Below are 13,170 nucleotides of genomic sequence, written 5' to 3' on the forward strand. Positions count from 1 at the left end.
CAAAAAGTGATGGTTTGGTGTGCAATGTCGGCAAGAGGAATCATAGGCCCATTTTTCTTCTAGGATATCAATGGAAGTGCTGTGACTGTTAGCTCTGTGCGTTACGTTGCAATGATCCAGAACTTTCTTACACAAGGAATCGCCCGTTTTCCAGTGAATGAGCTCCGCATGGTAAAGTCGTCCACGGCCATATGGAACACATCCTTGAGGAGCACGCATAGGGACTCAATTGTTCTCTGCCGTCTCCGAATTGGACAAACGCGGTTGACCCACAGCTATCTCCTTCGCCGTGATAACCCACCCAAGTGTCGCTGTGATGCAGGACTGACAGTGGTCCATCTTCTGATGGACTGCCCCCTTTTAGCCCCCTTGCGGCAGTCCTTTAATTTACCAGCTGCACTTCCTTCAATTCTAGGTGACGATGCCTCTATAGCTGACTCAGTTTTACGTTTTATCCGGGCAGCTGGGTTTTATCACTCACTCTAGTGTGGGCGCTCTTGCATGATATCTCAGGCTACACCCACTCCAGTGACTTTTAATTGTGACGTGGATACCAAAATAGTGTCTTTTATGGTAACAAGTTGTGTTGGTACCTCTATTAACGCTTTCCAGCTGGAGGTTCTTCGTTTGTAGTTGACCTTTTACCTGACCCATCAACCACTGTAGTCTGTTTTACTCTAGTTAACTATTTGCTCTGCTCCTTTTAAGTGTCCTCTATTTTGTGTTATTGTGGTGTTCATTTTAGCTCTGTACCCCTTGGTGTTCTCTCCCTTTGGGTGCAGAGGTTATGCTTTTACTGTATAGGCCTTTTACAAGTATGTCTGTCTGAAATGGGGACTGATGACCTCAATGTTTAGCCCCCCATCAAACCCCAAAACCAAACCAAACCAGTGAATGAACAATGTTCCAACAAGCCATACTGCAAGAGTTGCCATGAATGCTGTGAATACTTTGTTTCCAGGTGGTGTCATTTCCCAAAACGGGGATCTCCCTTGGCCCCCTCACTCTCCAGATTTTGACAACCTGTGACTTTTTTCTCTGGGGTTACTTAAAATAAAGAGTTTTTCAGAATGATCCACCCAGAACTATCCCAGCCCTAAAACAACAGATTTGGGACGAAATTGAAGGAATACCAGTCAGTATGCTGCAAAATGTCATGGGAAACTTCCAGGCCCGGCTGCAGAAGTGCATAGATTCCAATGGATGACATTTGGCAGATGTTATATTCAAAAAATAATTTTTTCACTTATTGTACAGTAAATGGCTACCTTTGTACTTTATATTTATAACCATTAAATTAAAAAAATAAATTTTCGTAACGAATTAGCTACTTATTTAACTCTTCCCGTTTCACTGGCTAACCCTGTGTAATAAATTTAAACAATGGAAAATCCAGGATGGAATAATGACAATATTATGAAACGGTTAGATTACTACTCATCATATAGTGGAAATGTTGTGTTGCATATAGGTGCAACAGAAGCCTGCTAACCAAGTAAGCTTTCGGCCAAAAAGCCTTCTTTTGAATTAGACAGAACACACACACACACACACACACACACACACACACACACACACACACACACACACAAGTGCAACTCTTTCACACAAGACTACTGACTCTGGCTGCCAAAGCCAGACAACAGTAGCTAGATAATAACTAGTATATTGTTGTACAGCCTGCACAGTATTGTTGTTATTGTTAGTGCAGTGGTCAGGCACATAGCATTAGTTTCTATCAGTTCAGAAGTAAGGAGTCCAGCAATCGACTGATTTACAAACAGTATCTATAGGCTTGCATATTAACTTGGTTGATTTTAACTGGGGGTGCAGAGTTTGGGTAAAGCAAGTGTCACTAAGCAGAGGAATGGGACAGAGAGGGCATGTTTTGCAACAGATGTATATTCTTAGTGTGGGTAGTTAGCTTCCTTTAATGAAGATGATTGTAGATACCATTTGTGGTGCGCTGAGATTTGTTTCATCATTCTATAAAATAGGTAAGCTGTTTCATTGATTCATTAGTTTGTGGTGTAATAAAATGCCTATTAAAACTAAAAAAAAATTTGTCATTTTAAAAATAAAAGGCTGCAAAGAAAATTCTTTTTCATTGCAAAGTTTAGTTAGGTGCTAATGCTCATGACGACGCAGGAAAGGGGGAGGGTCTGACAACTAATATCTGACTGCATTCAAAAAGGTTGGGAACCCCTCCTGTGGAAGTAGAGAGAACTGTACATACTGCACAAGGCTTTTCCTAGGTCTTGAAATTCTTATGCTAACTTCCAAGGACACTCACTCATCAATCGTATTTGTTGCTAATAACAAAAAGCACTTGCAGTTCAAATATGATTTTCACAATACAATACACAAAAATAGTTTGCATCTACAATTTTCTGCCTCATCTGGTATTCAAAATGAAGGTGAACAGGTTAGATTGATTAGATTCAGATTTAATTCCATAGCCCCAAAAATGAGGACTCTCATGGGTATGGAACAAGTCAGAAAATCTAAAAAAAGAAAACATAAAATATCTAAACATAATTCACTACCGTGATCATTTGTCAGGAGATTGTTAGAATATGTGAATACATTACAGTGAAATGGAACTGCTAATGTTTACAGAATTAATACCCTGTTGGAATGAAACATAGTTACGCACTTATAATAAATGTATCAAAGACAAAATACCTAATCTTGACTTGTGACCAAATGCTGTCAGAACTGAAATCTTAACAGACATTTTTATTTGAGCTGATCTAACAGTCCCTGTTAAGACACTCATCAATAGAATAGATGGAGATGCCTATCAAAAAGTCTTACAAGCTCTGTTTAAACTATGCTTTATCTGAAACCACGTTTTTAGTGGTTGTTGGCAATTTATTGAAAATGTGTGTTCCTGAATATGGGACCCCTTTTTGGACCAAAGTGAGTGATTGTAGGTCTTTATGTAGATTGTTCTTATTCCTAGTATTGATACCATATATTGAGCTATCGGCTGGAAATACACATATTACTGGTAACAAATTTCATTAAGGAATAAATATACTGAGAAGCAGTGGTTAGGATACAAAGTTCCTTGAACAGATTTCTACCCGATTTTCTTGAATTTACCCCACAAATGAGTCTTATTACACGCTTTTCCACGCTAAAAACTTTTGGTCAGTTTGACGAGTTACTTGCACTTCAGCAATGCTGTGGTATGCCCTTCCCAGCTGAATTTATTATCGAGTTGTTATCCCAGAAATTTAACAGTGTCAACCGATTCAATTTGCTTGTCTTCATAATATATGCTGGAAGAAAATCTCTTACAGGTTCTGAATTGCATATACTGGATCTTTTCAAAGTTTAATGACAGTGAATTAGCTTTAAACCATTTATTAATGTCAGTGAAAATTTGATTAGCTGCCATTTGTAAATCTCTACTTGACTTGCTACTTATTGCAATGTTTCTATCATCTGCAAACAAAACAAACTTTGCATGTGGCTATGTAACAGACAAGAGGTCATTAATGTACACAAGAAAAAGCAGTGGACCCAAGATGAAACATTTAGGAACACCACATGTAATTAGCCCAATCAGATGAAGATTGACTGCTTACTCCACAGATATTTTGCAGTGACCCACTTTGTTTCTTATTTGTAAGGTAAGACTTGAACCATTTCGTAGTACTGCCGGTGACACCATAATATTCTAATTTGTTTAAGAGATTGCTGTGATTCACACATTCAAAGGCTTTTGACAGATCACAGAAAAAGCCAGTAGCCTCTAATTTGTTATCTAATGAATTAAGGACTTTCTCACTCTACATGTCGATAGCCTTCTGTATATCGGAAACCTTAAGGAACTTGGACAATATGTTATTTGCAGTCAGAATCTTAAGTAGAAGCTTTAATACACCCTTTTTCCGATGCTTTTGAAAAAGCCAGCAAAAATGAAACTGTTCGATAGTTTGAAAGTGTGTCTTTATACCCTTTCTTGTAATGAGGCTTAACTTCAGCATATTTTAGCCAGTCTAGAAATGTTCTGCTGATAAGAGATTGATTACACAAATAACTTAAGATAGATCTCAACTTGCATGAGCACTCCTTGATTAACTTTGTTTATATGTTATCATTCCACTAGAATACTTTGATTTCAAGGATTTTATGATGGATGCCTCTTCTTTGGGAGATTCGAGTGTCATTTCCATTTTACTGAAATTTATTTGTAAAAACTGGTCTCAGATACACCATTGCACTGTTTACTGAACCTGTTAACCCCAAACTGTCAGTAACAGAAACAAAGTACTTGTTTAAGAGATTTGCAACACTATATGCACTTGTTACCAATGTCTCATTTATTTTTAGAGCTATTTGTTCCTCTTCCTTTTTGGCCCTACCTGTCTGTCTTCACTATATCCCATACAGTTTTTATTTTGTTGCCAGATGTAACTATCTTTTTCTCATAATAAAACTGCTTAGATTTCTGCATTACTTGCTTCAATATTTAGCAATATTCTTTGTAATGCGTTACAGTGCTAACATCAGAGCTTTTCCTAGATAGTAGATACAGTCTCTTTTGTCCCACATGATATCTTTATTCCTCGTGTAATCCAAGGTTCATTTTTAGACTTCTGTTTGATTTGTATGTAGAGGAAATCAATTTTCAAAAGAGGACATAACTTTATTAATGAATGCATTTGAGTCAAGTATTGTAAACATCTATCCAGTTCAAGTTTTGAGCACTCTCCTAAAATTCTCACTTTTTGACTGATTTAGTACCCTCCTGTTCTTAGATTTTACAGATTTTTTTTTCATCCTGGCAAGTTTCAGCATAATCAGATTGTCCGTTTACTATTAGTTTTGTGATATGTCTTTTTCCGTAGATTTGTCTATGAAGATACTGTCAATAGCCATCTCAGAGCATTTACATACCCTAGATGCAAAGTTCACAGTAGGAATTAAATTTAATGACAATGTTTATGATTGCAATACAGTGGAACTTTGATTTTACAGTCTCCCGATTTTATGTTTTTCGCAATTCTACACAATAAATTTGTAGCTCCTGTGATAAACCCATAAGATCAATGCTAAAAATTCCCCGATTTTACATTTATCCCTAGGAAGGTTTACCTTGATTCTAAGTTCTTACTCAACATGGCTCTTGACTTCATGCAACTTTCTTCCTATTGACATTTGGTGTGACTGAACAGGTCATAAGTGACATAAGACAGATGGTTCGCATCATAGGTAGAAACAGAGTTAAGGAAATATTTTAGGTCATTGTGGAGAGGGGAGATGCAAGAGAGGAAATGCTGTTGTAATTCACAATCAGTGTTGCTAACACGACTTGGAATATTTAACTTGACCGTGTAATTATGATATAACTACTGCTAAATTGCAACAGTCATAGAAAAAAAGTCAATCAACACAAAGTGTTACAGACCAAGCCAATACGTGATGGAGGGGCCCAGTCACCACATATTCTTGTGCCACATATGACTCAATCTCATCTTTTTATGTGTATTTCCAATGTACTGTATTCAGCAACAATATCAGTCTTCGCCCTTTTAAATTCAAACACTGAGTCTCAAAGAATATGCTGGTCATAATCAACAGAACGTCATCCATTGCCGGCTAGTGAACTATTATTGGCTGGCGACCCAGTAGCCAGCACAGCCAGCACACTACACTAACACACACAAAATGAGCTCGCCTACTGGATGCGTGGAGAGGGGGAGTGGCCCTATAGTGACGGTAGTGCTGGCAGGGGTAAAAGCATTTTGTGATGCTGTTGAAAATACACTTTTCATACAGATGATGTACTATGACAGATTTCACATGGAAATAGAACAAGGGCTTCGCAATAGCTCATTTTAAAGACTTTCATGTTCAAATCTGACACGATACAGTTGCAACTACTACGTACACTACTCGTGTATACTTTGCACTGCACACACTACACACTGTAGATCATAAAGATTGGCATCAGTGGTAGTGGACATGAAGTAAAGCTGTAGTACTCGAGCTTTCTTTCAAATTCACATTTTATACAGTGTACATAAATTCACCGAGCTGACTTCTAATAAGGTTGTAATGTCAGTTGGGAAAGGTAACTCATATTTTCACATCTGTTTTTCTTATCAAGTGTAAAAGAACACTAATGGTGGTGAGCATATGAAGTGCAGCTCTTAAGAAAAGCATAAAACAATATTGGCAATGGTGACAAAGTATGTCATTAAGCAGATGTCTGCGTTTATGCGTAAGGTTTAATCACTTAGCTGCTGTGATGTTTTTGGTTTAATTCAACATGTTGATAATTTTTGCTTTTTCCTGGGTGGGCACAAAGGGTGTGTGTTTTGAACGTATAATTTGTGGTTGTAGCATGTCGGAAAACAGCTCGATTACCTTGTACCTGCATACCAATTTCAGTTTTTTTGGTGAGTTCTTACTTGCTGTTACACATCTGTGATTTTTTAAGAACTGATGAAATTCATTACCACACATTATTGTATAAACATTATATTGTACATTTAATATCCCTCACTTAGACAGATTTTATACAAAGTATTGGAGAGGAATGCTATTTTTAATCATATATGCCAATTAGATATGTTTTTGCTCATGTTTTGGGTGGTTTTAACATTTTCCTCGATCGGGTTCTATTGAACCCTCGATTCTATATTTTCCTCAGTTTTGAGTTTTTTAAAATATGGACCACTTGAAAATGTAAAGTATGGGTTTCACTGTAATTGTTTACTGACAGACCTTTTCAGTGAATCAATATTAAAATTACCATCAACCACTGTTTCCTTGTATTTTACTGTGAGATGGGACAGCATGTTTTTTACTGTGAAATGGGACAGCAGTGTGTCCATATTTTTTATAAAGAGGTTAAAGTTTCCCGACGGTGCCCTATATATACTTATTATTATAAAGGACTGTCCGCCCCCGGTAGCTGAGTGGTCAGTGCGACAGAATGGCTGGATCGGAGATTTTCTCCGCTCAGGGACTGGGTGTTGTGTTGTCTTAATCATCATCATTTCATCTCCATCAAGGTGCAAGTAGCCAAAGTGGCATCAAATCGAAAGACTTGCACCTGGCGAACAGTCTACCCGATGGGAGACCCTAGTCACACGACATTATAAAGGACTTATCATGAAATACTACATTCTGCTATGTAGTTCTTGAATGAGCCTCGGTTAGACAAAAAGAATAATATTGGGAATCACAATTGTCTGATTATCTAAATTTAAGGATTAAAGATTCCTTATGGCTTAATGACAAATGATTAATATTCCTTCTAAACAGGCCTCTGTTCCTGTATTGTGCATGTAAATTTTTCATGATGAATATCAGTGTGGCTATGGAGATATCAGTTGGATAAAAAACATTATCTGTTGGTGTAACTGAGAAAGTATCAACTTTTATTTGTACTCACTTTTTTTTTCCTCAAAATAACAATGCAATGAAAAGGATAGTTGCTGCATACCACGTAGCAGAGATGCTGGGTCACAGAAAGGCACAACAAAAAGACTGTCACAAAATTTAGCTTTTGACCAACAAGGCATTTGTCAAAAATAGATAATGCATGCGTGCGCGCGCGCGCGCGCGCACACACACACACACACACACACACACACACACACACACACACACACTTGCGTGCGCAACCACAGTCTGGCAGCTGGGGCCAATATATATTTTAAAATATAAATAAAATATAATACATCTGTGTTTTTAAAAATATATTTTTCAGTTGATGAGTTACTATGTAACATATTCAAATCATCTGAGGACTTGGTGATTAGAAACAACAGATAATATCATCATTTGTGTGACCTGATGTTGAAATACTTAATAAAAAAGTTACAAGATGATCACCATATGTCCTTCAGGCAGTATACTTAATTTGCATAACGGTTTGCAGCAGTTTAATGGTAGTTAATTATTAATACAGTTTCAAACAGCTGCTTTGTTTTGTTTAAGTGTAACTTAACTCATTCCGCCAAAAAGACTTGGATCTAATACCCAGCTGTTGCTGAAATAGAATTTGAGGGTTTGTCCAGAGCCAAAGGTTGTACATATGTAAACATTCCACGTAGGAAAAATATATGTAAAAACAAAGATGATGTGACTTACCAAATGAAAGTGCTGGCAGGTCGACAGACACACAAACATACACATAAAATTCAAGCTTTCGCAACAAACTGTTGCCTCATCAGGAAAGAGGGAAGGAGAGGGAAAGACGAAAGGATGTGGGTTTTAAGGGAGAGGGTAAGGAGTCATTCCAATCCCGGGTGCGGAAAGACTTACCTTAGGGGGGAAAAAAGGACGGGTATACACTCGCGCTCGCGCGCGTGCGCGCACACACACACACACACACACACACACACACACACACACACACACACATATATACAGACACAAGCAGACATATTTAAAGACAAAGAGTTTGGGCAGAGATGTCAGTCGAGGCAGAAGTGCAGAGGCAAAGATGTTGTTGAATGAGAGGTGAGGTATGAGTAGTGGCAACTTGAAATTAGCGGAGATTGAGGCCTGGTGGATAACGGGAAGAGAGGATATATTGAAGAGCAAGTTCCCATCTCCGGAGTTCGGATAGGTTGGTGTTAATGGGAAGTATCCAGATAACCCGGACGGTGTAACACTGTGCCAAGATGTGCTGGCCGTGCACCAAGGCATGTTTAGCCACAGGGTGATCCTCATTACCAACAAACACTGTCTGCCTGTGTCCATTCATGTGAATGGACAGTTTGTTGCTGGTCATTCCCACATAGAATGCGTCACAGTGTAGGCAGGTCAGTTGGTAGATCACGTTGGTGCTTCCACACGTGGCTCTGCCTTTGATCGTGTACACCTTCCGGGTTACAGGACTGGAGTAGGTGGTGGTGGGAGGGTGCATGGGACAGGTTTTACACCGGGGGCGGTTACAAGGGTAGGAGCCAGAGGGTAGGGAAGGTGGTTTGGGGATTTCATAGGGATGAACTAAGAGGTTACGAAGGTTAGGTGGACGGCGGAAAGACACTCTTGGTGGAGTGGGGAGGATTTCATGAAGGATGGATCTCATTTCAGGGCAGGATTTGAGGAAGTCATATCCCTGCTGGAGAGCCACATTCAGAATCTGATCCAGTCCCGGAAAGTATCCTGTCACAAGTGGGACACTTTTGTGGTTCTTCTGTGGGAGGTTCTGGGTTTGAGAGGATGAGGAAGTGGCTCTGGTTATTTGCTTCTGTACCAGGTCGGGAGGGTAGTTGCGGGATGCGAATGCTGTTGTCAGGTTGTTGGTGTAACACTTCAGGGATTCCGGACTGGAGCAGATTCGTTTGCCACGAAGACCTAGGCTGTAGGGAAGGGACCGTTTGATGTGGAATTGGTGGCAGTTGTCGTAATGGAGGTACTGTTGCTTGTTGGTGGGTTTGATGTGGACGGACGTGTGAAGCTGGCCATTGGACAGGTGGAGGTCAACATCAAGGAAAGTGGCATGGGATTTGGAGTAGGACCAGGTGAATCTGATGGAACCAAAGGAGTTGAGGTTGGAGAGGAAATTCTGGAGTTGTTCTTCACTGTGAGTCCAGATCATGAAGATGTCATCAATAAATCTGTACCAAACTTTGAGTTGGCAGGCCTGGGTAACCAAGAAGGCTTCCTCTAAGCGACCCATGGATAGGTTGGCGTACGAGGGGGCCATCCTGGTACCCATGGCTGTTCCCTTTAATTGTTGGTATGTCTGGTCTTCAAAAGTGAAGTTGTGGGTCAGGATGAAGCTGTATATGTGTGGATGGATATGTGTGTGTGTGTGTGCGCGAGTGTATACCTGTCCTTTTTTCCCCCTAAGGTAAGTCTTTCCGCTCCCGGGATTGGAATGACTCCTTACCCTCTCCCTTAAAACCCACATCCTTTCGTCTTTCCCTCTCCTTCCCTCTTTCCTGATGAGGCAACAGTTTGTTGCGAAAGCTTGAATTTTGTGTGTATGTTTGTGTTTGTTTGTGTGTCTGTCGACCTGCCAGCACTTTCAGTTGGTAAGTCACATCATATCATCCTTGTTTTATATATATATATATATATATATATATATATATATATATATATATATATATATATATAATGTGTGTGTGTGTGTTGGGGGGAGACAACAGACCAAAATGATGCCTGCATGTCTCATGTTTCATAGATAAATAAGGCAGATTGACATAGACCTACCTCAAGATTTGGAATAGCTAGAAGGCTCTCCCCCATTATGGGAGTGCAGCAAAATACAAAGTATGTCAAGAAAATAATACAATTATTTTTTTAAATCGCTCTTGTTAGACTCACTGTGTTCAGAGCAATGGAATTAAGTGGGTGAGGGGGAAGCAATATCTCTCCTTTCCATAAGTACCTAGTTCAGTCTGCTCCAGGAGCTCAGGGGTTGCTGTTTACACGATCCTCCTGGTGGTACATGTGTCAGAGCATGCCCGAGCGAGGTGGCGCAGTGGTTAGACACTGGACTCGCATTCGGGAGGATGACGGTTCAATCCCGCGTCCGGCCATCCTGATTTAGGTTTTCCGTGATTTCCCTAAATCGCTCCAGGCAAATGCCGGGATGGTTCCTTTCAAAGGGCACGGCCGACTTCCTTCCCCGTCCTTCCCTAATCTGATGAGACCGATGACCTCGCTGTCTGGTCTCCTTCCCCAAACAAACCAACCAACCAATCAGAGCATGCAGCAAAGTCAACTCTTGGTTGATGGCACTAAACTCAACAAGTCCTGCTGACACCTACTAGTTAATTCAGCAAACTTACTGGTATTCTGTTGTGTTGTATTCTCAAGTTTCATGTTGGTGGGAGTCGTTTCTGAGAGGCTGGGAGAGGTGAGCTACGAATCACACTTTTGACAGCCATTGCCCAACGAAAATGATGAAAATGTCTTAGGTGCTCTTTATTGTTTGAACACTGACTGTCGAATGAGTGTGCATATGATAGCAAAGACTCTCGCTACTTCAAAAACTACTGTGGCTAACATACTTAACAACAACTTGGAACATTGGAAAGTGTGGGTCAAGATAGCCCCCAAACTGTTGATAAACAACCAGGTGGAGATTATGAATGAACTTTTGGAATGTGTGGAAAATGAACCTCATTTATTAGGCAGTGTCATTACTGGTGACATAACACAGTTGTTTGAGTACATTGAAGAGATGGAGCATCAAAGTTCCAAATGCAGATATCTAAGTTCCCACACCTCAAGAAGGCAAGAATAGGCAAACCGAAAGTGAAAGCCATGCTGATTGCCTTTTTCAGTGTCATTTGTGTGGTTGACCAAGAATTTGTATCCCAAGGGAAGACCTTCAATGCTGTCTACTACGTGAATATTAGAGAGATTAATGAGGAGGATTGTCAAGACAAAAGGAGATCATCAATACCTGGCAGTTGCACCATGACAATCCTCCCTGTCGAATCTCTGTATGCTTCTGGGAGTTTCTGGCCAAGATAATAGTTTCAATGCACTGCCTCAGTCCTCCTAAAGGCCTGACCTGATTTTGGTGCTCTTTTTTTTATTTTTTTCTGTCCAAGATGTAATATGGTTCTGAAAGTTTCAGGCGTGGGATTATCAAAATATTCCAAACTGCTGTGCCAGAATCTAAATGAGGTTCATGGTGACACCATCAGGGATGCATGCAGTCAATGGCTGAGTCTCTGGGAAGACTTGTAGATGCCAAAGGGAACTATTGTGAAGAATTTCAACATTCTGAATATCTCAAGTGAAAAAATTTTATAGATGTTATTACATTACTTTCTGGACACACTTTGTAGAGGAAGAAGTGTTTGTAAGTTAAATTTGTTCCAGTGGCTGGATAGAACAGTACGATCATAAGGGTTCTCATTTTCCGTCAGGCAAGCATGATAGATTTTATGTTTGATAGAACATACATAATAAAGTTAGTTGTCCATAATAAAGTTAGTTGTCCAAGAATTTGTTTCCAAAACATAGATTTGCAGTGGCTTTGTCATGTTACTCAGAATAGAAAAAGATAAGAGACAGCAGCAGCTGCACTGGTATGTGAGAAGGGCTGAATCATATTTTTGAAATTATGAGATTTCATTTTATTTGTCAGCCACTATATAAAGGTAGATGGAAACTTTCTTTAGGAAGAAGATATTTTTGTTGAAAGAGACTTAGTCCCAAAAGTCAGTCTGGATTGACCAAATTACTTGTTTTTATGATTTTCTGTAGATCCCAACATGAAGAACTTTCATGGATATCGAAGGAGTCAAGCTATACATTAACATAAAGGTGCAGCTATTAAAAACCAATTGAGTGCACTGTAATAATAAGAAACTATCAATACATTTCTATATACTACTTCTTTTTGCATGTATTAAATTTAATCATAGTAAAATAGGCAGGAAAGCTGCGTTTTCAGTTGTTACTTACCTGCTTATCACCAATACTGCTTTCTTAATATTCGTGTAACAATTTTGAAGTTTATCAGATAACATTCATCCATATTTGTAATATGCGTCAAATTTTTCGGAATGTAAGTTAAAACTTATTTTTATCACTCTTTCCATATTGTTAAATGTTAAGTAGAGTAGGGAACTAAAGGACAATAGAGTACATTAACTGTTGTACAACTGGGTTCTTGCAATAAGTAAAAACAGGAAACAGCAACTTTTAATTGTCGTATTTATTAAAAACTACTGATATCACCTGCTTTGAACCAACATTGTGATCTTCTGATATTTGTTCACATTCATCTTATGTCATTTACATGGTACCAACCAAATGATGCCTGTTGGCAGCTATTATGAAAGTAGGTGTGATATTGCCACACAGAAAGGAGCAATATTAGAAAATTTTATGTAAATGTTAATGTGGAATGTTGGGTGAAATACAGATAATGAAAGGAGTAAAGATTACTGTTCTCTGTGTAGTTGAGACTTTGAGTGGTTGATGTGAGATAAACAAGAATGAAAATTTTGCAAATCTTTTGGACCTGGTGAGGTGATCTACTCTGTCCACATTGTACAGAAAATGCAGTTTACCTCATTTTTATTTTTAACAACTCTAACAAAGAGCTAAAACAACCTAACTGGTATCTCAAGTAAATAATTTTGTGCTTCAGGTGTAGAAAAGCCTGTGTTTTTGTGCAGCACTCCTGGTTCTACTATTGGGACATTAGTATTATACAGT

General features: G+C 39.1%; 1 protein-coding gene across 5 annotated transcripts in view; it reads left to right on the forward strand.

Moving 5' to 3' along the window:
* LOC126259950 (signal transducer and activator of transcription 5B) overlaps window positions 1-13,170 on the forward strand; it is a 147,776-nt gene that overhangs the window by 16,991 nt on the left and 117,615 nt on the right. The window lies entirely within an intron of this gene.

Source organism: Schistocerca nitens, chromosome 5 (genome assembly GCF_023898315.1).
Source record: "Schistocerca nitens isolate TAMUIC-IGC-003100 chromosome 5, iqSchNite1.1, whole genome shotgun sequence".
Taxonomy (NCBI): Eukaryota; Metazoa; Arthropoda; class Insecta; order Orthoptera; family Acrididae; genus Schistocerca; species Schistocerca nitens.